This window comes from Rutidosis leptorrhynchoides, chromosome 4 (genome assembly GCF_046630445.1).
Source record: "Rutidosis leptorrhynchoides isolate AG116_Rl617_1_P2 chromosome 4, CSIRO_AGI_Rlap_v1, whole genome shotgun sequence".
Taxonomy (NCBI): Eukaryota; Viridiplantae; Streptophyta; class Magnoliopsida; order Asterales; family Asteraceae; genus Rutidosis; species Rutidosis leptorrhynchoides.
The window spans coordinates 526,366,216-526,390,931 of NC_092336.1; the positions used below are offsets into that span (position 1 = coordinate 526,366,216).

Here is a 24,716-nt window from a genome sequence, read left to right on the forward strand (position 1 = left end):
TGATCTCTCTCAAGTTCTATCTTCAAGTTCTAAGTGTTCTTCATAAATTCCAAAAGTTCTAGTTTCATAAAATCAAGAATACTTCCAAGATTGCAAGTTTACTTCCAAGTTTTCTAAATCCATTCCAAGTAATCATCCAAGATCAAGAAACCTTTGTTACTTACAGTAGGTTATATTTCTAATACAAGGTAATAATCATATTCAAACTTTAATTCAATTTCTATAACTATAACAATCTTATTTCGAGTGGAAATCTTACTTGAAATTGTTTTCGTGTCATGATTCTGCTTCAAGAACTTTCAAGCCATCCAAGGATCCTTTGAAGCTAGATCTATTTTTCTCATTTCCAGTAGGTTTATCCAAGGAACTTGAGGTAGTAATGATGTTCATAACATCATTCGATTCATACATATAAAGCTATCTTATTCAAAGGTTTAAACTTGTAATCACTAGAACATAGTTTAGTTAATTCTAAACTTGTTCGCAAATAAAAGTTAATCCTTCTAACTTGACTTTTAAAATCAACTAAACACATGTTCTATATCTATACTATATGCTAACTTAATGATTTAAAACCTGGAAACACGAAAAACACCGTAAAACCGGATTTACGCCGTCGTAGTAACACCGCGGGCTGTTTTGGGTTAGTTAATTAAAAACTATGATAAAATTTGATTTAAAAGTTATTATTCTGGGAAAATGATTTTTATTATGAACATGAAACTATATCCAAAAATTATGGTTAAACTCAAAGTGGAAGTATGTTTTCTAAAATGGTCATCTAGACGTCGTTCTTTCGACTGAAATGACTACCTTTACAAAAAAGACTTGTAACTTATTTTTCCGACTATAAACCTATACTTTTTATGTTTAGATTCATAAAATAGAGTTCAATATGAAACCATAGCAATTTGATTCACTCAAAACGGATTTAAAATGAAGAAGTTATGGGTAAAACAAGATTGGATAATTTTTCTCATTTTAGCTACGTGAAAATTGGTAACAAATCTATTCCAACCATAACTTAATTAACTTGTATTGTATATTATGTAATCTTGAGATACCATAGACACGTATACAATGTTTCGACCTATCATGTCGACACATCTATATATATTTCGGAACAACCATAGACACTCTATATGTGAATGTTGGAGTTAGCTATACAGGGTTGAGGTTGATTCCAAAATATATATAGTTTGAGTTGTGATCAATACTGAGATACGTATACACTGGGTCGTGGATTGATTCAAGATAATATTTATCGATTTATTTCTGTACATCTAACTGTGGACAACTAGTTGTAGGTTACTAACGAGGACAGCTGACTTAATAAACTTAAAACATCAAAATATATTAAAAGTGTTGTAAATATATTTTGAACATACTTTGATATATATATATATATATATATATATATATATATATATATATATATATATATATATATATATATATATATATATATATATATATATATATATATATATATATATATATATATATATATATATATATTGTTATAGGTTCGTGAATCAACCAGTGGCCAAGTCTTACTTCCCGACGAAGTAAAAATCTGTGAAAGTGAGTTATAGTCCCACTTTTAAAATCTAATATTTTTGGGATGAGAATACATGCAGGTTTTATAAATGATTTACAAAATAGACACAAGTACGTGAAACTACATTCTATGGTTGAATTATCGAAATCGAATATGCCCCTTTTTATTAAGTCTGGTAATCTAAGAATTAGGGAACAGACACCCTAATTGACGCGAATCCTAAAGATAGATCTATTGGGCCTAACAAACCCCATCCAAAGTACCAGATGCTTTAGTACTTCAAAATTTATATCATATCCGAAGGGTGTCCCGGAATGATGGGGATATTCTTAAATATGCATCTTGTTAATGTCGGTTACCAGGTGTTCACCATATGAATGATTTTTATCTCTATGTATGGGATGTGTATTGAAATATGAAATCTTGTGGTCTATTGTTACGATTTGATATATATAGGTTAAACCTATAACTCACCAATATTTTTGTTGACGTTTAAAGCATGTTTATTCTCAGGTGAATACTGAGAGCTTCCGCTGTTGCATACTAAAATAAGGACAAGATTTGGAGTCCATGTTTGTATGATATTGTGTAAAAACTGCATTCAAGAAATTGATTTCGATGTAACATATTTGTATTGTAAACCATTATGTAATGGTCGTGTGTAAACATGATATTTTAGATTATCATTATTTGATAATCTACGTAAAGCTTTTTAAACCTTTATTTATGAAATAAAGGTTATGGTTTGTTTTAAAAATGAATGCAGTCTTTGAAAAATGTCTCATATAGAGGTCAAAACCTCGCAACGAAATCAATTAATATGGAACGTTTTTAATCAATAAGAACGGGACATTTCAGTTGGTATCCGAGCGTTGGTCTTAGAGAACCAGAATTTTGCATTAGTGTGTCTTATCGAGTTTGTTAGGATGCATTAGTGAGTCTGGACTTCGACCATGTTTACTTGAAAAAAAAAAAATTTGCTTAATAAATTTTGTTGGAAACTATATATTTTTAACATGTGAATATTATGTGATATATTAATCTCTTAACGTGTTTGATATTATGTGATAGATGTCTACCTCTAGAACTAGTCCCATTGACTCACCTAATAATAATGAATAGTCAAATGTAAATTGAAATGATTCGTGGACTGATTCACAAGTTCCCGAAGAGGAACCGGAAGAAGAACCAGTGGGGGAAATAATAAAATGGTTAAGTAAAAGAAAATCCTCAACCAACCGACCAAGGTTAATTATGGTCAATGGTATTTCCGCCAAGGAAGCAAAATATTGGGAGGATTACCAATTCTCCGATGAATCGAATTCCGACGAGAATTCCGATGATGTTATAGAAATTACCCCAACTGAATTTAAAAAGGCAAAAGAAAATAATAAGGGAAAGGGCATAAAAATAGAGAAATCTAATTCCAACCCCGATGAACTTTATATGTATCGTCAACCCCCGAAGCCCTTAAGTTGTAACAATGACCCGAGAACCTCTAAACCACCAGGTTTTTCTAAACCGTTGTGGAAAACGATAGCTCGTATTAGGGGAACATCATATATCCCTAGAAACTTGGCAAAACAAACCAAAACCGAAGAAGAAGAAACGAGCGAGTCGGAATAAGATAATTGTATTCGTGTGGTGTAATATATGTAATATAGTGTGCTTATGCTTTATGATATATGTAAAAATTGCTTGTATTAATAAGTTTTTTTTTTTATGAATCTAACTCTTGTCTATTTTACAGTATAAAAACACAAAATGGATAGACAACCCAATATTTTAAGAGACCTACCCGGAGACATGATTGATGAAATCTTGTCTAGAGTCGGTCAGAATTCTTCGGCACAACTATTTACGGCGAAATCAGTTTGTAAGACATTCAAAGAACGTTCCAAGAATGTCTTGGTTTATAAGAGAATTTCGTTTGAAAGATAGGGGATATCACATTGGGAAACCCATAAGTTACGATGTGTTTACTTTGACGCATATATTGAGGGGAACCCAAATGCTATTTTACGCAACGGGTTAAGAAATTATTTTGACTCAATGTATCCGAATATAGGACTTCATGATTTAGAAAAAGCGGCTAACATGCAACATAAAGAAGCATGCTATGCTTACGGGTTAGTAATGTTCGCTTCTCACCAAAGTGAGAAAAAGAACATCGGGCTACAACTATTAAACAAAACGTTCCCACAAGTGACGGAGTCGGTAATTGGGGTAAGAAATGAGGTTTTTAGGTTATTACGAGACTGTTGGTCATTACGCAACCCTCGTCCCTTTGACGATGTTACAACACACTGTCTTATCAACGGCCATAACGGTTATGTTCCACAAGACCAAGGATGGGAAGTAGTCCTAGTAAAACCAGAATGCATGACTTGTTTCTGGACGTATGAATTACGTGTCTTTATTGCCTTTGCTGAATGACTTGTGTACTAGCTAGAATTATCTTCACAACTATCTTGTATCAAAGTTATTGTGTGCTATATTTCATGATTTATGTAAAATAAGCGGTATTGTAAGTTTGTAAAATATTGTATAAAAGTTTGAACGCGAAATATTATTATAATCAGTTTTTCATATAGAATTGTAGTAGTTGAATTGTATATTAGCTACTAAGTATGGACTTAACGGGTAGGTACTACCCGAATTTAAACTTATAAAACGCTAATATGAAGAAAAAGCTTTTATAAATGAGTTCATATTATGCTACGAAATACTATTAACTACTCTTAATATTCTGTATGATTAACTTGTTCCATTTGACTATTTTGAAGGAAATGGCACCGACTACTCGACACACCGTGAATATGAATGAAGAGGAATTTCGTACTTTTCTAGCTTCAAACATATCTGCAGTACAGGCTGCGCTACATACCAACAATAACCTTGGATCTAGCAGTACAGGAAATCGTGTAGGATGCACCTACAAAGAATTCACTGCCTGCAAACCTTTGAAATTTTATGGAACCGAAGGACCGATCGGATTGAAACAGTGGACCGAGAAGGTCGAATCGGTGTTTGCCATAAGTAAGTGTACTGAAGAGGACAAAGTGAAGTACGCTACGCATACCTTCACAGGTTCTGCGTTAACATGGTGGAATACCTATCTAGAGCAAATGAGACAAGATGATGCGTACGCACTACCGTGGTCAGCATTCAAGCACTTGATGAACGAGAAGTACCGTCCCAGAACCGAGGTCAATAAGCTCAAGACAGAACTTAGAGGGTTACGAACCCAAGGATTTGATATTACCACGTACGAAAGACGATTCACAGAATTGTGCCTATTGTGTCCGGGAGCGTTCGAAGATGAGGAAGAGAAGATCGACGCGTTTGTGAAAGGATTACCGGAAAGAATCCAAGAAGATATAAGTTCACACGAGCCCGCCTCCATACAACAGGCATGTAGAATGGCTCACAAACTAGTGAACCAGATTGAGGAAAGAATTAAAGAACAGACGGCTGAAGAGGCCAATGTGAAGCAAGTCAAAAGAAAGTGGGAGGAAAACGGTGATAAGAATCACCAATACAACAACAACAGCAATTACAATAATAATCGCAACAATTATCCCAACAATCGCAACATCAATCGCAACTACAACAAACGGCCCAACAACAACAACAACAACAACAACAACAACAACAACAACAACAACAACAACAACAACAACAACAACAACAGCAACTACAACAATCGTCCCAACAACAATAACAACCGCAACAACAATCAGAAGTAGCTATGCCAAAGGTGTGAAAAGTATCACTCAGGGTTCTGCACCAAATTTTGCAACAAGTGTAAAAGAAATGGTCATAGTGCGGTGAAGTGTGAGGTCTACGGACCAGGGATTAACAGAACGAAAGGAACAAATGGTGTCGGAACGAGTAATGGCGGAGCAAGTAGTGTCGGAGCAAGTTATGCCAATGTAGTTTGTTATAAATGTGGAAAACCGGGCCACATTATTAGAAATTGCCCATACCAGGAGAACACGAATGGACAAGGCCGCGGAAGAGTTTTCAATATTAATGCGCCAGAGGCACAGGAAGACCCGGAGCTTGTTACGGGTACGTTTCTTATTGACAATAAATCTGCTTACGTTTTATTTGATTCGGGTGCGGATAGAAGCTATATGAGTAGAGATTTTTGTGCTAAATTAAGTTGTCCATTGACGCCGTTGGATAGTAAATTTTTACTCGAATTAGCAAATGGTAAATTAATTTCAGCAGATAATATATGTCGGAATCGAGAAATTAAACTGGTTAGCGAAACATTTAAGATTGACTTGATACCAGTAGAGTTAGGGAGTTTTGATGTGATAATCGGTATGGACTGGTTGAAAGAAGTGAAAGCAGAGATCGTTTGTTACAAAAATGCAATTTGCATTATACGAGAAAAAGGAAAACCCTTAATGGTGTACGGAGAAAAGGGCAACAAAAAGCTACATCTTATTAGTAATTTAAAGGCACAAAAACTAATAAGAAAAGGTTGCTATGCTGTTCTAGCACACGTCGAGAAAGTACAAACTGAAGAAAAGAGCATCAATGATGTTCACGTCGCAAAAGAATTTCCCGATGTATTTTCGAAAGAATTACCGGGATTACCCCCACATCGATCCGTTGAATTTCAAATAGATCTTGTACCAGGAGCTGCACTAATAGCTCGTGCTCCTTACAGACTCGCACCCAGCGAGATGAAAGAACTGCAAAGCCAATTACAAGAACTTTTAGAGCGTGGTTTCATTCAACCAAGCACATCACCGTGGGGAGCTCCTGTTTTGTTTGTCAAGAAGAAAGATGGTACATTCAGGTTGTGTATCGACTACCGAGAGTTGAACAAACTTACCATCAAGAACCGCTACCCACTACCGAGAATCGACGACTTATTTGATCAACTACAAGGCTCGTCTGTTTATTCAAAGGTTGACTTACGTTCCGGGTATCATCAAATGCGGGTGAAACAAGATGATATTCCAAAGATTGCTTTCAGAACACGTTACGGTCATTACGAGTTTATGGTCATGCCGTTTGGTTTAACTAATGCACCAGCTGTTTTCATGGACCTTATGAACCGAGTGTGTGGACCATACCTTGACAAGTTTGTCATTGTTTTCATTGATGACATACTTATTTACTCAAAGAATGACCAAGAACACGGTGAACATTTGAGAAAGGTGTTAGAAGTATTGAGGAAGGAAGAATTGTACGCTAAATTTTCAAAGTGTGCATTTTGGTTGGAAGAAGTTCAATTCCTCGGTCACATAGTGAACAAAAAAGGTATTAAGGTGGATCCGGCAAAGATAGAAACTGTTGAAAAGTGGGAAACCCCGAAAACTCCGAAACACATACGCCAGTTTTTAAGACTAGCTGGTTACTACAGAAGGTTCATCTAAGACTTTTCCAGAATAGCAAAACCCTTGACTGCATTAACGCATAAAGGGAAGAAATTTGAATGGAAGGATGAACAAGAGAAAGCGTTTCAGTTATTGAAGAAAAAGCTAATTACGGCACCTATATTGTCATTGCCTGAAGGGAATGATGATTTTGTGATTTATTGTGACGCATCAAAGCAAGGTATCGGTTGTGTATTAATGCAACGAACGAAGGTGATTGCTTATGCGTCTAGACAATTGAAGATTCACGAGCAAAATTATACGATGCATGATTTGGAATTAGGCGCGGTTGTTTTTGCATTAAAGACTTGGAGGCACTACTTATATGGGGTCAAAAGTATTATATATACTGACCACAAAAGTCTTCAACACATATTTAATCAGAAACAACTGAATATGAGGTAGCGTAGGTGGATTGAATTGTTGAATGATTACGACTTTGAGATTCGTTACCACCCGGGGAAGGCAAATATGGCAGCCGACGCCTTGAGCAGGAAGGACAGAGAACCCATTCTAGTAAAATCTATGAATATAATGATTCACAATAACCTTACTACTCAAATAAAGGAGGCGCAACAAGGAGTTTTAAAAGAGGGAAATTTAAAGGATGAAATACCCAAAGGATCGGAGAAGCATCTTAATATTCGGGAAGACGGAACCCGGTATAGGGCTGAAAGGATTTGGGTACCAAAATTTGGAGATATGAGAGAAATGGTACTTAGAGAAGCTCATAAAACCAGATACTCAATACATCCTGGAACGGGGAAGATGTACAAGGATCTCAAGAAATATTTTTGGTGGCCGGGTATGAAAGCCGATGTTGCTAAATACGTAGGAGAATGTTTGACGTGTTCTAAGGTCAAAGCTGAGCATCAGAAACCATCAGGTCTACTTCAACAACCCGAAATCCCGGAATGGAAATGGGAAAACATTACCATGGAGAAACCAAATCAGCACACTTCCTGCCAATAAGAGAAGATGACAAGATGGAGAAGTTAGCACGACTGTATTTGAAGGAAGTCGTCTCCAGACATGGAATACCAATCTCTATTATCTCTGATAGGGATGGCAGATTTATTTCAAGATTCTGGCAGACATTACAGCAAGCATTAGGAACTCGTCTAGACATGAGTACTGCCTATCATCCACAAACTGATGGGCAGAGCGAAAGGATGATACAAACGCTTGAAGACATGCTACGAGCATGTGTTATTGATTTCGGAAACAGTTGGGATCGACATCTACCGTTAGCAGAATTTTCCTACAACAACAGCTACCATTCAAGCATTGAGATGGCGTCGTTTGAAGCACTTTATGGTAGAAAGTGCAGGTCTCCGATTTGTTGGAGTGAAGTGGGGGATAGACAGATTACAGGTCCGGAGATAATACAAGAAACTACTGAGAAGATCATCCAAATTCAACAACGGTTGAAAATCGCCCAAAGTCGACAAAAGAGCTACGCTGACATTAAAAGAAAAGATATAGAATTTGAAATTGGAGAGATGGTCATGCTTAAAGTTGCACCTTGGAAAGGCGTTGTTCGATTTGGTAAACGAGGGAAATTAAATCCAAGGTATATTGGACCATTCAAGATTATTGATCGTGTCGGACCAGTAGCTTACCGACTTGAGTTACCTCAACAACTCGCGGCTGTACATAACACTTTCCACGTCTCGAATTTGAAGAAATGTTTTGCTAAAGAAGATCTCACTATTCCGTTAGATGAAATCCAAATCAACGAAAAACTTCAATTTATCGAAGAACCCGTCGAAATAATGGATCGTGAGGTTAAAAGACTTAAGCAAAACAAGATACCAATTGTTAAGGTTCGATGGAATGCTCGTAGAGGACCTGAGTTCACCTGGGAAGGAGAAGATCAGATAAAGAAGAAATACCCGCACTTATTTCCAGAAGATAAGTCAACACCTCCAACTGCTTAAAATTTCGGGACGAAATTTATTTAACGGGTAGGTACTGTAGTGACCCGAACTTTTCCATGTTTATATATATTAAATGAAATTTTTATTTACATGATTAAGTGTTTCCAATATGTTAAGCAATCAAACTTGTTAAGACTTGATTAATTGAAATAGGTTTCATATAGACAATTGACCACCCAAGTTGACCGGTGATTCAACGTTAAAATTTGTAAAAACTATATGATGACATATATATGGTTATATATATAGTTAACATGATATTATGATAAGTAAACATATCATTAAGTATATTAACAATGAACTACATATGTAAAAATAAGACTACTAACTTAATGATTTTGAAACGAGACATATATGTAACGATTATCGTTGTAACGACATTTAATGTATATATATCATATTAAGAGATATCCGTACATCATAATATCATGATAATATAATAATTTAAAATCTCTTTTGATATTATAAACATTGGGTTAACAACATTTAACAAGATCGTTAACCTAAAGGTTTCAAAACAACACTTACATGTAACGACTAACGATGACTTAACGACTCAGTTAAAATGTATATACATGTAGTGTTTTAATATGTATTCATACACTTTTGAAAGACTTCAAGACACTTATCAAAATACTTCTACTTAACAAAAATGCTTACAATTACATCCTCGTTCAGTTTCATTAACAATTCTACTCGTATGCACCCGTATTCGTACTTGTACAATACACAGCTTTTAGATGTATGTAATATTGATATATACACTCCAATGATCAGCTCTTAGCAGCCCATGTGAGTCACCTAACACATGTGGGAACCATCATTTGGCAACTAGCATGAAATATCTCATAAAATTACAAAAATATGAGTAATCATTCATGACTTATTTACATGAAAACAAAATTACATATCCTTTATATCTAATCCATACACCAACGACCAAAAACACCTACAAACACTTTCATTCTTCAATTTTCTTCATCTAATTGATCTCTCTCAAGTTCTATCTTCAAGTTCTAAGTGTTCTTCATAAATTCCAAAAGTTCTAGTTTCATAAAATCAAGAATACTTCCAAGATTGCAAGTTTACTTCCAAGTTTTCTAAATCCATTCCAAGTAATCATCCAAGATCAAGAAACCTTTGTTACTTACAGTAGGTTATATTTCTAATACAAGGTAATAATCATATTCAAACTTTAATTCAATTTCTATAACTATAACAATCTTATTTCGAGTGGAAATCTTACTTGAAATTGTTTTCGTGTCATGATTCTGCTTCAAGAACTTTCAAGCCATCCAAGGATCCTTTGAAGGTAGATCTATTTTTCTCATTTCTAGTAGGTTTATCCAAGGAACTTGAGGTAGTAATAATGTTCATAACATCATTCGATTCATACATATAAAGCTATCTTATTCGAAGGTTTAAACTTGTAATCACTAGAACATAGTTTAGTTAATTCTAAACTTGTTCGCAAATAAAAGTTAATCCTTCTAACTTGACTTTTAAAATCAACTAAACACATGTTCTATATCTATATGATATGCTAACTTAATGATTTAAAACCTGGAAACATGAAAAACACCGTAAAACGGGATTTACGCCGTCGTAGTAACACCGCGGTCTGTTTTGGGTTAGTTAATTAAAAACTATGATAAACTTTGATTTAAAAGTTGTTATTCTGGGAAAATGATTTTTATTATGAACATGAAACTATATCCAAAAATTATGGTTAAACTCAAAGTGGAAGTATGTTTTCTAAAATGGTCATCTAGACGTCGTTCTTTCGACTGAAATGACTACCTTTACAAAAACGACTTGTAACTTATTTTTCTGACTATAAACCTATACTTTTTCTGTTTAGATTCATAAAATAGAGTTCAATATAAAACTATAGCAATTTGATTCACTCAAAACGGATTTAAAATGAAGAAGTTATGGGTAAAACAAGATTGGATAATTTTTCTCATTTTAGCTACGTGAAAATTGGTAACAAATCTATTCCAACTATAACTTAATCAACTTGTATTGTATATTATGTAATCTTGAGATACCATAGACACGTATACAATGTTTCGACCTATCATGTCGACACATCTATATATATTTCGGAACAACCATAGACACTCTATATGTGAATGTTGGAGTTAGCTATACAGGGTTGAGGTTGATTCCAAAATATATATAGTTTGAGTTGTGATCAATACTGAGATACGTATACACTGGGTCGTGGATTGATTCAAGATAATATTTATCGATTTATTTCTGTACATCTAACTGTGGACAACTAGTTGTAGGTTACTAACGAGGACAGCTGACTTAATAAACTTAAAACATCAAAATATATTAAAAGTGTTGTAAATATATTTTGAACATACTTTGATATATATGTATATATTGTTATAGGTTCGTGAATCAATCAGTGGCCAAGTCTTACTTTCCTACGAAGTAAAAATCTGTGAAAGTGAGTTATAGTCCCACTTTTAAAATCTAATATTTTTGGGATGAGAATACATGCAGGTTTTATAAATGATTTACAAAATAGACACAAGTACGTGAAACTACATTCTATGATTGAATTATCGAAATCGAATATGCCCCTTTTTATTAAGTCTGGTAATCTAAGAATTAGGGAACAGACACCCTAATTGACGTGAATCCTAAAGATAGATCTATTGGGCCTAACAAACCCCATCCAAAGTACCGGATGCTTTAGTACTTCGAAATTTATATCATATCCGAAGGGTGTCCCGGAATGATGGGGATATTCTTAAATATGCATCTTGTTAATGTCGGTTACCAGGTGTTCACCATATGAATGATTTTTATCTCTATGTATGGGATGTGTATTGAAATATGAAATCTTGTGGTCTATTTTTACGATTTGATATATATAGGTTAAACCTATAACTCACCAATATTTTTGTTGACGTTTAAAGCATGTTTATTCTCAGGTGAATACTGAGAGCTTCCGCTGTTGCATACTAAAATAAGGACAAGATTTGGAGTCCATGTTTGTATGATATTGTGTAAAAACTGCATTCAAGAAACTGATTTCGATGTAACATATTTGTATTGTAAACCATTATGTAATGGTCGTGTGTAAACAGGATATTTTAGATTATCATTATTTGATAATCTACGTAAAGCTTTTTAAACCTTTATTTATGAAATAAAGGTTATGGTTTGTTTTAAAAATGAATGCAGTCTTTGAAAAACGTCTCATATAGAGGTCAAAACCTCGCAACGAAATCAATTAATATGGAACGTTTTTAATCAATACGAACGGGACATTTCAACATAATATTGTCGTAATCAACAATCACAACAATCACATATAATCAAACACATAGGTCAGGGCATTACGGGCTATGTATGCAATCACAATTTTAATAACTACATTATTAATACCTATATATGGCTTGTCCATGGTTATAATGCATGGGTATAACCATGGAATATAACAATCAACAATTATAATAAATATTTAAGCCATAACAATTAAATCTACAATTTAAAATAGTGATATTTTTTCAATCATATTTGTGCGTCATGAGGTTAAGTCTAAATCAACCGCGTTGACTTTAAAAACCAAAAAGGTTTCGACTTTTACCAATTCACCATAAAGCTAAATTTAAAGAAAATCACGCGACAATTAAGATGGTGTAAAAGCGGCTCGGATACCACTGTTGGAAAATCGTGTGTACTTTTAAATCAGATTAACGCAGCGGATAGTTAAAATAATAATCAATTATTATTTTATAAACCATTTACAAAATTAAATATTCATATATTTAAATTTAATAAAACATGCACATGATTAACGATCCCAAAGATCCAGTTACACCACTAATAATTGTCAAAATATGTAATTCACAAAGTGAGTAAACGATATACCTTTCTTGAAGAAACTGATTGAAGGAGAGAAACCTACGATCAAAAGTATGACCGTCACTTTGGATAGTCCACACTACACTTCAAACAACGTCAACGAATGTTAGTCCGAACTCAAGTAACAAATTAATCAACCCTTGATTAATTATGAAAACAATTAAAATAATAATACTCCGTATATATTTATGTCTTTGATTTCAAACAGGACCAGTGGAAGAGAGTTTGGTTGTAATAAGCATAAGACTTTTTTGTTGTTGTGTAATACCAAAATTTATATAAAAATGAGTACCGAGAGTTGATATTTAATCATCCATTTCATATTACTATTAAAATGCCTTTTATGTTTTTTGTCTGTTTTCTTTAGCAACCACACAAGTATGCCATCTAACTTTTAAAAAGAAGATAACAAATCGATTTTTAAAAATCCAAATCTTTACAAATCTACTTTTAAGATTTGATATCAATCCAAATCTTATTTTCCTTGTTCCATACCTATATGAATATGACTAATTATATTAATTAATTATTAATTATTTAATTACTTTTATTTAGTTACTTGAATAATATATATCAAATATATAATATTAATTGACGTCTAGGTGTATATGTGTGTGACCCCGAAGGCTCAAATGAAGTTGGCCATATAGTTATATGTTGTACCTTGCACATTAATCATTCACACTATAGTGACCAAATTTGGTATTTTGGTCTCTAAAAATATTTTGTGACTTATAGTGACGAGAAGTGATCAACCTATTAGTGACCAATAGCCTTCGTCACTATAGCTTATTTTTGTTGTAGTGTTAAGACCACTCCCAACCATGACACCGTCATGGACACTTCCTCAGCGCCACATCAGCTTTCTCTCTCCTCATTTCTCACCACTTCCTCTCATAACACTCTCAGGACACATCATTGCCAACCATGACATACTTCCTCCCAATCACATACCCCACAAAATTAATTAAATAAGTAATGTACAAGGTTGTTTATGCTAAAGTACAAGTAAATAAAGCAAAGAAAAAAAGAAAGAAAAAATGATCTCGTGCTGGAAGATGCTTGGGGAAGAAACAGATGAGGGCGAATCTTGTGAGGGCGGACTGAGGGCTTGGGAGGGCACACCAATGCCAATGGAGCCTTCGAGGAAGAATGGTGAGGAAGGGATTGAGGGCGGACCATTGGGAGTGGTCTAATAAAACAACTAATGATAGTAAAATATATCTAAGGTTCTACGTGGATTATTATAATTAAAATTTACATCCGCTTGCATGTCCTTTTCAATGGGAGAAGGTGAGCAACTAATCGATATTTTATATTTTTATTGACAAAATGCAATGATATGTCGCTATGTCGTCCATCGTATCATTATTTTTCCACAGTTGTCTTCTGATTTGTTATGTTAGTGACGAGATTTAGAACATTATGATTGGGGTCTTGGGGATGAATTTATAAAAACGTTGCAAGAGCGTATGGAACGTTAATGGAGTAGTTGATAATTGATAGTTTGATACTCCGTAATATTCTATAAAAACGGTGCAAGTGAAATGGAATCTATCTATATTCATTCAAAATAATGTTTAGTGATTAGAATAATATTATTTAAAAAAATTAAGATAAAATGCTACCTAAAGTAGCTTGATCGTTGAAACTAGGTCAGTAAATGAGCCGAGTTACTCGCGATGTGCTCGAGCTCGACTCATTAAATTATACTCCGTATAATATAATGAACTGAAAAATAAATGGTTGAATTGAAAAAACAAAGGAGGCAGTGACAGGAGACGTGGTTCGGGAATAATAGAACGTCACCCAGACAACGTTCCAGTAATGTTTCGGCCGGGTCCCGAGCATTGCTCACTCTATAACTCTAACCCGTGTCCCTTTTGCATGTAATCTCATATTTAAAAAGTGAGTTTTTTTTTTATCTAATCACGTATGGTACAATGGTACAATTATACAATTAAGAAAGTTCAAAATTCAACCCAATAAATCAACCTACAGCCGAAGCATCATTGTCACTACAACTATTACTATTTATATATGTAGATGATATTATATTATATTATTGCATATTGAAGCCACACATTAATCATATAAACACACATACAATTGTTCATTAACTATACCAAACCTCAGCCTAGAAAATATATTTGACAGTAATACATTATATGCTTCAAAAAACAAGTATGAAGACATTTTTTTCATCTTTCTCAACCTCCAGTTTTATAAACAAAAATCGCTTATCTGTCTACGTATGTATTTTCACTTTATTTACCTTCATTCTACTTGTCACTATCCTCTTCGGTCAAGATCTCGGCTGCATCATAGGACAAATTAATCTTAATATTGTCCGAGATCGACCACTTCTTACTCCAAGTAAGTTTATTTTAAGTTCAATGCAATTTTTCTAGTAAAGAAGTAATTAATTAATTAATTTAATAATTAAGGTGATTTATTGTGAGGGACTTTTGGTTAATTTGGTAGAGAAACATTACAAGAAGTTGCCATTTGCAATTGGTGAGGCGGATAATGGTTGTGATATATTTAGTGGAAAGTGGGTGTGGGATCCAATGAACCGACCATTTTACCAAGAATCGGAATGTCCATACATACAACCGCAGCTCACGTGTCAGAAGCATGGCCGGCCGGATCGGGATTACCAGTTTTGGAGATGGCAACCAAATGGTTGTTCTCTCCCCAGGTATGAGCTACTTATATAGATACCATTATTAAGTCAAAGATATATCATTGTCATTATATTATATGTATACATAAGTTAAAAATCACTACTAAGAATTATTAATATGATATCCTTGTCTCGGTAAATTTTATGATTATCTATCTTTAATCAAGTTTTCTAATTTCTAGTTATGAAATGAAGTAGTAACTGAAAGAAAATACAATGATCACATTTTTTATGGTAAAACACTACTAATGATTAATTACCATTTACAAATGTATTCGAAACACAAACCTCTATATATAAAGTTCAGGAATTCTTTGATCATATATACATCGCCATCAAGGTTAATCAATGTTCACTAACATATATTTTTGCTACGATTAATGACACAGCTTCAATGCGACACTAATGTTGGAAACATTAAGAAATAAGAATATGATGTTCGTTGGAGATTCTTTAAATAGAGGCCAATTTCAATCAATGGTGTGCCTTGTTCATTCACTCATACCTGAAAATGCTAAATCCATGGAAACTATCGATTCTCTCATTGTTTTTACAATGAAGGTAACATTAATTCTGTACACTAATTGCACATTAACTCCTTTATGGTTGGTAATTATATTTTCGTTGTAGGATTACAACGCGACAATTCAATTTTATTGGGCGCCGCATTTACTTGAATCTAACAACGATAATGCTAATCATCATCGTACTCCTTATAGAGTTGTAAGAAAAGGTTCGATTAACAAGCATGGAAAGCATTGGAAAAACGTTGATATCATGGTTTTCAATTCTTACGTATGGTGGATGACTGGCCCTAAAATGAATATATCGTAAGCTATTTCTTCATCCCTTCTTCAACTTATATAAAGGTAGAAGGTTTTCCCTGTTCGGGCTACCCGAGAGGGCGAGTAATCCGACCGCATATCTAATGTACGCAGCCCAGCAGGATTACTCCCTGGCTGTTTCCAACCCTTCTCTGGCCACCACTAAATATTCGTCCCAAACGGGATTCGAACCTGAGACCTCTTGCAAGGCTATCAAGGCCCCAACCACTAGGCTATCAAGGCCCTTCTTCAACTTATCTAAATCTAATATATCTCGAGGGTGATTATTGTCTTAGACTTCTCTAGTTGAGATTCAAATTAAATTTCCATGAGCTGTAGGTTTTATATCTTGACTGTATAAAAAAAAATTATAGGATGTTATAAGCCTATAACAAGTATAAGTTAACAATTTCATTCGATAGTAAATGGTAGACACAAATGTTGTAACCTATTGATACAAATTAAGTTGTATATGTACCTAAGCAACAATTAAAATTTGTGAATAATTGTAGGCAGCGTTCAACCGATGGTGAAATGAAAGAGATAGAAATGACAACAGAGGATGCTTATAGAATGGCGATGAAGAGTATGCTTAGATGGGCAGAGAAGAATATGAACCCAAACAAAACAAGACTCTTTTTCACTAGCATGTCACCTTTTCATCACAAGTTAGTTTTTCATCATAATTTATATAGGTTTTATATCATTAAAAACATTGTATGATTAATTATTTCTAATTAGTTCTTTTTCATATTTTAGACAAACATTAGAGTAATATAACTTTCTTCTCAATGGCTTATTAATGTTAAACTGCATATAGGAGCGAAGATTGGGGAGGTGAGCCAAATGGCAACTGCTACAACCAAACAGAGATGATCGCGGATGCAAACTATTGGGGATCTGATTCTAAAAAAAGCATAATGGGAGTCCTGCGAGACGTTTTTGGAAAATCAAAGTTTCCTGTAACATTTCTAAACATTACACAACTCTCACTTTACCGGAAAGATGCTCATATATCAATCTACAAGAAACAATGGAACCCATTGACACCTGAACAGATAGCCAACCCTATAAGTTATGCAGATTGTGTACATTGGTGTTTACCTGGGTTGCAAGATACGTGGAACGAGCTCCTATTTGGCAAACTTTTTTATCCTTGATGGATACCGAAATATAGTAGTTTGATCGATACCGTTTTTCATAGAATATGTCTTTGAAATTTGTTATTATTATTAGTATAAAGTATTATTTAATTTGTCCCACTCTATTTAAGTGACTCAATATTGATAATGTGAAGATCAAATTGATTTGAAGAAAATAAATCGGATCTTTTGTTTGAGACTCTGTATTGCACCAAATCACTCGATTGTAGAGGATCGCGACTGGATTGTGTAGGATCGATACTCGATTAAATAGGATCGCGACTCAGACTTGATGAAAGGTCGACTCGACACAGCTCAACCTTGAGCCAAGCTAGAGTTCTCAAATCTTGACTCGTTTGCCGCCTAATTACAAGAGTAGTGATTCGGTATGTAACAAACCTGGAAAAACCTACCTTTACAAGTCAGTAAGAAAAAAAATGAACAACTATAAATAATATAATAATAAATCTAGCTTTACATTTTTTGGAGATATACTATTTTTTGCAAGATTCTATATTTTGATAATTGAAGTGGGGACTGTTTGGGTCTAACTTCTACCGCCTTCAACTTCAATATCACATTTCACAAGAATCACCAGCATAAACAAATTCACACACAAAAGCAAGATGATCACTTCCCATATCTGCACAATACAAGTTCAACGAGTGTCGCAATCTATCATACTTTTGTAGCATTGCTCTTGCGGTAGTGCAAAAATAAAATAAAATAAAATATTTAATCAGGAGAAATCTAGCACTTCTTAAGAGCGATTTCAGACAAGACAAAATGGAAGAGGAACATTTCACTTGAACATATACTACTACGAGTACAAGAAAAATGGTCCTGGAACAGAGTAATTAGTATAACCAATTTCAAATACCAGGCAGAATATAATCAGCGAGACATATACGGGCATAGAAACAACAAATTCGTGAGAGTGGAAACTCACTTCATAAGCTAATAGAAATGTGTCCATCCTAAATTGTTCGCGCCCAGTTTCATTATAATATCTCATTTGGTGGAATCCTATTTATATTGAGCGAAACTGCTCATTTATTTGATGTGTGGAGAAATATAGAGTACAGTAAAGAGGTGTACATATGTTATATTTATGTACCTTACTCGGGAGCCCTCCTGTTTTCTTCAATATTTCAATTGTCAATAAGATTACATTCAACATACCAAATAAAATCAACAGTACCCATGAATCTAGAATGGAAGGATGTCGCCAAGTGTTCTCCCATGACTATCTCTAGTCAAACCGCTCGCCTGAATGAATGAGAATAATTATCAGATTAATCTGTTCATTATAATGCTAATTCCGTTCATGATTATCTAATTATTTGTCTGGCATATGATTTGATTGATACTAGCTGCAACACAGAAAAACTACTAATACATCCTTGTTTAATCTGTTACTTTCTAAAAAAATCTGAATCTTAATCTTAAACAACGATAAAAAAAGTGATTACTACATCTTTAAACAAATCATAAATACAATCACCAGCACCACAGTTATAATGTCTCCAAAACCGTCCTACAAGTTGTAGAAATAGAAAGTAAAACAAACAATTAAAAACAAAAACATTTAATACTCGGTACAAACTTACTAGAACTCCATGGTACGCACTTTCCAGATTTAAGTTGTGATTAAGGTAAGTAGACTCGGTTCCGGTTGCAAGAATAAACCAAGTAAATTCACATAAAATTTCATTATGTTAATTCAAGAATAAATTGAATAGGAAGTCGAAACGAATTCACAAAGTTAGGGTCCAAAGTAAATGGGAGGTTATTGATAACATTTTATATAAGACCTGTTGATTTATATATCATTGGTTTTCGGAATAGAAGCAGCTATTCATTTCTGGTCAAAGATAAAAGTAAGAATGCAGTTAAAACACTACCTAGCGGGTTAACGACCTAAACTTTAAATTTTGATGTGAAATACACAATGTATTTTTTTCGATAGACGAAAATTTCAAAGAAGATCTTTCTCAATGGCGTACGCATGTTATGAAAATACAATAAAAAATGAAATTCACAAAAATACTATTTGAATGTATGTTTGTGATGATCGAGACTAGTCCAGTTTCTAGCTATAGAACAAAAAATTGATAAATTGTTTAGAGATTCTAGTGAAATGTGGTTAGAAGAGAAAAATTAGGTTACTAAATGGGTTAAAAAGTGGAGAGTCGTTCCGAACTAAAACGAAAGTTAGAATATCGAATAGACCCAGCCACATCAACTACACTAGAAAGATTACATAAAATTTCTTATAAAAAAACCCTAATCACCAACATCACTTAACTTGGATTAGGGTTTCACTAGATCACATTCTTGATTAGGTCGTTACTCCCTTGGTGCAACTTGGTATGTTTTCTTATAGAAACGGCCTAATAAGTTCCGTGATCTAATGAAACCCCAGTCCAAACTAAGTGATATTTGTGAATAGGGTCTCGTTCACATAAGAAATTTTATCTAAATTTTCTAACTCGGTTGATATCGCTAGGTCTAGTTGATGTTCTAACTGATCAAGATATTCTGGTTTCAGTTCGGACGTACTCTCCACTTTTTAACCCTTGTAGTAACCCAATCTTCATCTCCTAACCATATTTCATTAGAATCTCTAAACAATTGATCATTATTGGTTCAATAGCTAGAAGCGGGCTACTCTCGATCATCATAAACACACATATCAAATAGTATTTTTGTGAATTTGATTTTTCATTGTGTTTTGATAACATGCATATGACATTAAGAAAACTTTTCCTCGAAATTTTCAGCCTCTCGAAAAATTCTATTGTGTATTTCACATCAAAGTCTAAAGTTTTGGTCATTAACTTGTTAGATAGTGTTTTAATCGCTTTCATACTCTCATCTTTGGTTAGGAATGAATCACCGCTTCTATTCCGAAACCAATGATATATGAGTCAACAGGCATTATATAAAATGTTACCATTAGTCTCCCATTTACTTAAATGGGGGCTAATCTAGTGAATTCGTTTCGACATCATATTCAATTTTCTTCTTTACTCCAATGATGCAGAAATGATCGAAATATAAAGCATGCTTAGTCAATAAAAGATATAAAAGCAGTGAGCAGGTGTTGACGTAATATAGGTGCAGAGAATAGTGAATAGTTCAAGTACAGACCTAGAAAAATAGTTACTTTGAATTTGAACTCTCAATATGACAGACAAATCGGCTCAAATAGTCAGATATTTTTTCCCGTTAATGGTGTTGGATGTCCAACTGCAAAAGAACTTTATATTTATAAAGAATATTCCATGTTGTCACTTTAATCTTACATTTAGATATGCATCAAATAAATTACGGAAATTTTCAACGAAATATATTACATGTATCAAATGCAAACTGTTCTGCATTTTTGGAAATTCAGTAAAAGTATCCCGTCTCACTTAAGTTTTTAGAGCCAACATTTTAAAAAATCTTTAGATGTAAACGTAAACCATAACATTGATAGTCAAACCGTTCTAGAAAATATCGTAGGTTGCACACCACTTTTTCCACCACAACGTCTAAAGGCGGTCTGCATGCGGACTTTCCTGGAATATAACTACTTCTATTTTTTTGAATGGCGATAGCTAATTGTATTTAGCGGAAAAAATTATCAACTAAAAAAAGAATTATCAACGGAAATTTTTTTGAATTGTGTAATAATCCAAAAATCAATAAGTATCCATGTGATTTTTTTTAAAAGGAATCACACTCACCTCGGACGACGCTATGAACTTAAACACAAGGTTGTAAATCTCGAAATCTCAAGCGAGATCTCGTTTCTACTGGCTCGCCGAGTTCTCAAACCCTATTTCTCGGTCAACCGCAGATCAACGGCGGTCAAACTCGTAGATCTGCTCAAATCGTCAATATATTTCTCAAATTGTAATTGAATTATACGAAAAAAGTATGAAAGATGGGACATGGATAGATGAGAGTAACGTTGGACTCAAGAGGGAGCGTACAAATGGCGGCTGGTTTGGGAAATAGGGTTTGTAAACATCTGTACTCCGTAATATTATTTAAGTTACAATTCTAACCCCCGAAGTTTTAATGTAGTACAATTAATCCCTCAAGTTTATACTCCGTTCAGAATAACGGAGTATATTTAAAAAAAAAAAAAAAAAAAAAAAAAAAAAAAAAAAAAAAAAAAACACAAGTAAATTTCATTAATAACCTCTGAAATTTTACATATTCATAGCCCCGTAAGGGGAGCCGCTACACCTCTAAATACAATGCTAATGAAAAGCTACACCGAAATATTTGGTTACAGAGTACAATACAATCTCATTATAAACTAGATAAAATTTAACCCTTCCAATTGAAACTAGTATTTATATCTAATCAAACCTTATACTATATTTTTTTATATAAACATATATATTCCAAAAGTTTAATATTTATACATGTATATATATTAGACTATAAATACCAAAAGTTTAATATTTATACATGTATATATATTAGACTATAAATACTTGTATAAAAAGTCAACGTTAGATAACATCCAAGTTCTCCTCCAATTGTCGAGAACTCCTCATAATTATTGTCTGATCGAGTTCTCCCCGAATTCACAGTTCACCAACCTTACTCATACATTGAACTCTGGCAAAAAAAAAAAAATTGAATACATATATACAAAGATTAATGAACGAAGAAATGGAATGGTTAATAGAGAAATATAACCAAAAAATAATACATGGGGCATAATGTTAAAATCCCCACCTAGCAGAACAGGTGTATTGCCCCTAAGTCTTTGAAAGTCCATGAGCCTTAGCTAGATATAGAAGAACCTGCAAGTGAAATAAGTGCATTTCTTCAATCAGATTTTGAACATAGAATGAAACATATTGTGAACAAATTGAGTAACATTAATGGACCATTTTTAGATACATGGATGTTGGGAGAAAGAAAAGAACATCTTGAACAAGAGAAAGTTAACATCTTATTCAATATTTGTTGAACTTGCATTAAAATTATTTGATGGGAATTGGAACAAGATGGTTTGATCAGAACGATAACAAAAGCTGTAAGTATGTAATCATACGATTTTACTCACTGAACATAACTGCATATCAAGTTTAGGACTTCTTGGATCATAAATATATCACCATCAAGGTTAATTATTGTTTACTAATGTATACTATTGTGTCGATTACCGGCACAACTTACAATGCGTCACTAACGTTTGAAACATTAAGGAATAAGAAGATGATGTTTGTTGGAGATTCTTAAAACATAGGAGAATTTTAATCAATGGTGTGCCTTGTTCATTCACTCATACCTGAAAATGCTATATCCATGGAAACTATCGACTCTCATTGTTTTGACAATGAAGGTAATATTAATTTTCTACACTAATTGCACGTGAACTCCTTTATGATGGCTAATTATGTTTTTTGTTTGTAGGATTACAGCGCGACGATTCAATTCTATTGGGCACCGCATTTACTTGAATCTAACAACGATAATGCTAATCATCACCGTACTCTTTTAGAGTTGTACGAAGAGGTTCGATTAACAAACATGGAAAGCATTGGAAAACGTTGATATTATGGTTTTCAATACTTACGTATGGTGCATGCTGGCCCTAAAATGAATATATCGTAATCTATTTCTCCGTCTCTTTTTTGACTTATCTAAACCTTATATATCTCGATGATAATCATTGTTTTTTGGGTAAAGATGATAATCATTGTTTTATCGAGTAAGAGTATCTTCAACAATGAATATTGAAATAAGCAATAAACACAGAGTATATTGTGTAGTTTAAATAAACAATATATTTGAAGATCTCTTGTAGACTCAAAATCAATCTTCATGAGCTGGAGTTATGATGTTTGGCCTTCAAAAAAAGTGGTATAACCCTATAACAAGTATAAGTTGCAATATTGTTTCCGATGAATACAGAGTTGTATGGTTACCTAAAAAGCAATTGAAATTTGTGGATAATTGTAGGCAACGTTCATCTAATAGTGAAATGAAAGAGATAGAAATGACAACCGAGGATGCTTATAGAATGGCAATGAAGAGTATGTTGAAATGGGCCAAGAAGAATATGAACCCAAACAACACCAGACTTCTTCACTAGCATGTCTCATTTTCATCACAAGTTAGTTTTTCATCATATTTTCAATGGCTTTTATATCATTTAAAAAAAAATTAATGATGGATTATTTCTAGTCTATAATCTATAGTAATTTAACATCATTATTCTATTTTAGCCAAAAGATTAGAGAAGTATAACTTTCGTTTCAATGGCTTATTAATGTTAAACTACGTATAGGAATGAAGATTGGGGTGGTGAGCCAAATGGAAACTGCTACAACCACCAAACTATTGGGGAACTGATTCTAAGAAAAGCATTATGGGAGTTCTTGAAGACATGTTTGGAAAATCGAAGTTTCACATAACATTTCTAAACATTACACAACTCTCACTTTATTGAAAAGATGCCCATATATCAATATCAATCTACAATAAATAATGGAACCCATTGACACCTTGACAAATAGCCAATCCTATAAGCTATGCAAATTGTGTGCATTGGTGTTTACATAGGCTTCAAGATACATGGAAGGAGCTCCAATATTCTATACTTTTTTATCCTTGACCAAATCTGAGCATTTGTTCTATTGATACTTTTGTGCATAGACGCATAATATATTTGTCTTTGAAATTTTATATTATTATCGTATTATTATTTATTAATAAAATAAAACAATAATTACATTAATATATTTATTATAGTTATTTTGAGAAATTCCGATAACCCACATGTTAAAAATGCACCCCTGCAAGCATCTCTACTTTAATAATTAAGCTGGCCAAAATTGAGCGGGACCTCGAAATTGAGTGATCAGGTTGGTTTTATTTGTTACAACAACAACAACAACAAAACTCAATACCACATAAGTGGTGTATGAGGGAGGTGAGATGTAGACAATTCTTTCCCTATCCGAGAATAAAGACAAGTCATTTCTCCACCCAAAGTGAAAATACTCATGAAAGTAGAGAAAGTCATCCCTCTCTCTATTCGACGGATAGAGAGATTGCTTCCGAGTAGACCTCCGGCCAATAAGTAGGAAATTTTAAAAAAAATTTAAATTAAATTAAATTTAGACGCCATGAAAATGGTAAAATCAAATTTCCATGTGTTTTAAATCCTGCCTGAAATTTAATTTAGGCTCTAAGAGTCAGTCAAGTCGCCAATAAATCGACGCTTGCTCTAAGAGTTCGTTTTATTTGTTAGTTTGGT

The 24,716-nt window shown here is 33.6% G+C and overlaps 1 long non-coding RNA gene and 2 pseudogenes across 1 annotated transcript; 2 read left to right on the forward strand and 1 right to left on the reverse strand.

Annotated features, from left to right (window-relative positions):
- Positions 1 to 14,873: 14,873 nt before the first annotated feature.
- On the forward strand, positions 14,874 to 17,458 carry LOC139839601 (protein trichome birefringence-like 33; annotated as a pseudogene).
- A 345-nt stretch (positions 17,459 to 17,803) lies between these two features.
- On the reverse strand, positions 17,804 to 21,409 carry LOC139839602 (uncharacterized). The gene is made up of 3 exons (XR_011756988.1): positions 21,175 to 21,409; positions 20,594 to 20,692; positions 17,804 to 18,709 (listed from the first exon to the last, which is right to left on the reverse strand). It is a non-coding gene; the product is annotated as an uncharacterized lncRNA (long non-coding RNA).
- A 1,185-nt stretch (positions 21,410 to 22,594) lies between these two features.
- LOC139842544 (protein trichome birefringence-like 33) lies at positions 22,595 to 24,071 on the forward strand (annotated as a pseudogene).
- Positions 24,072 to 24,716: the final 645 nt, after the last annotated feature.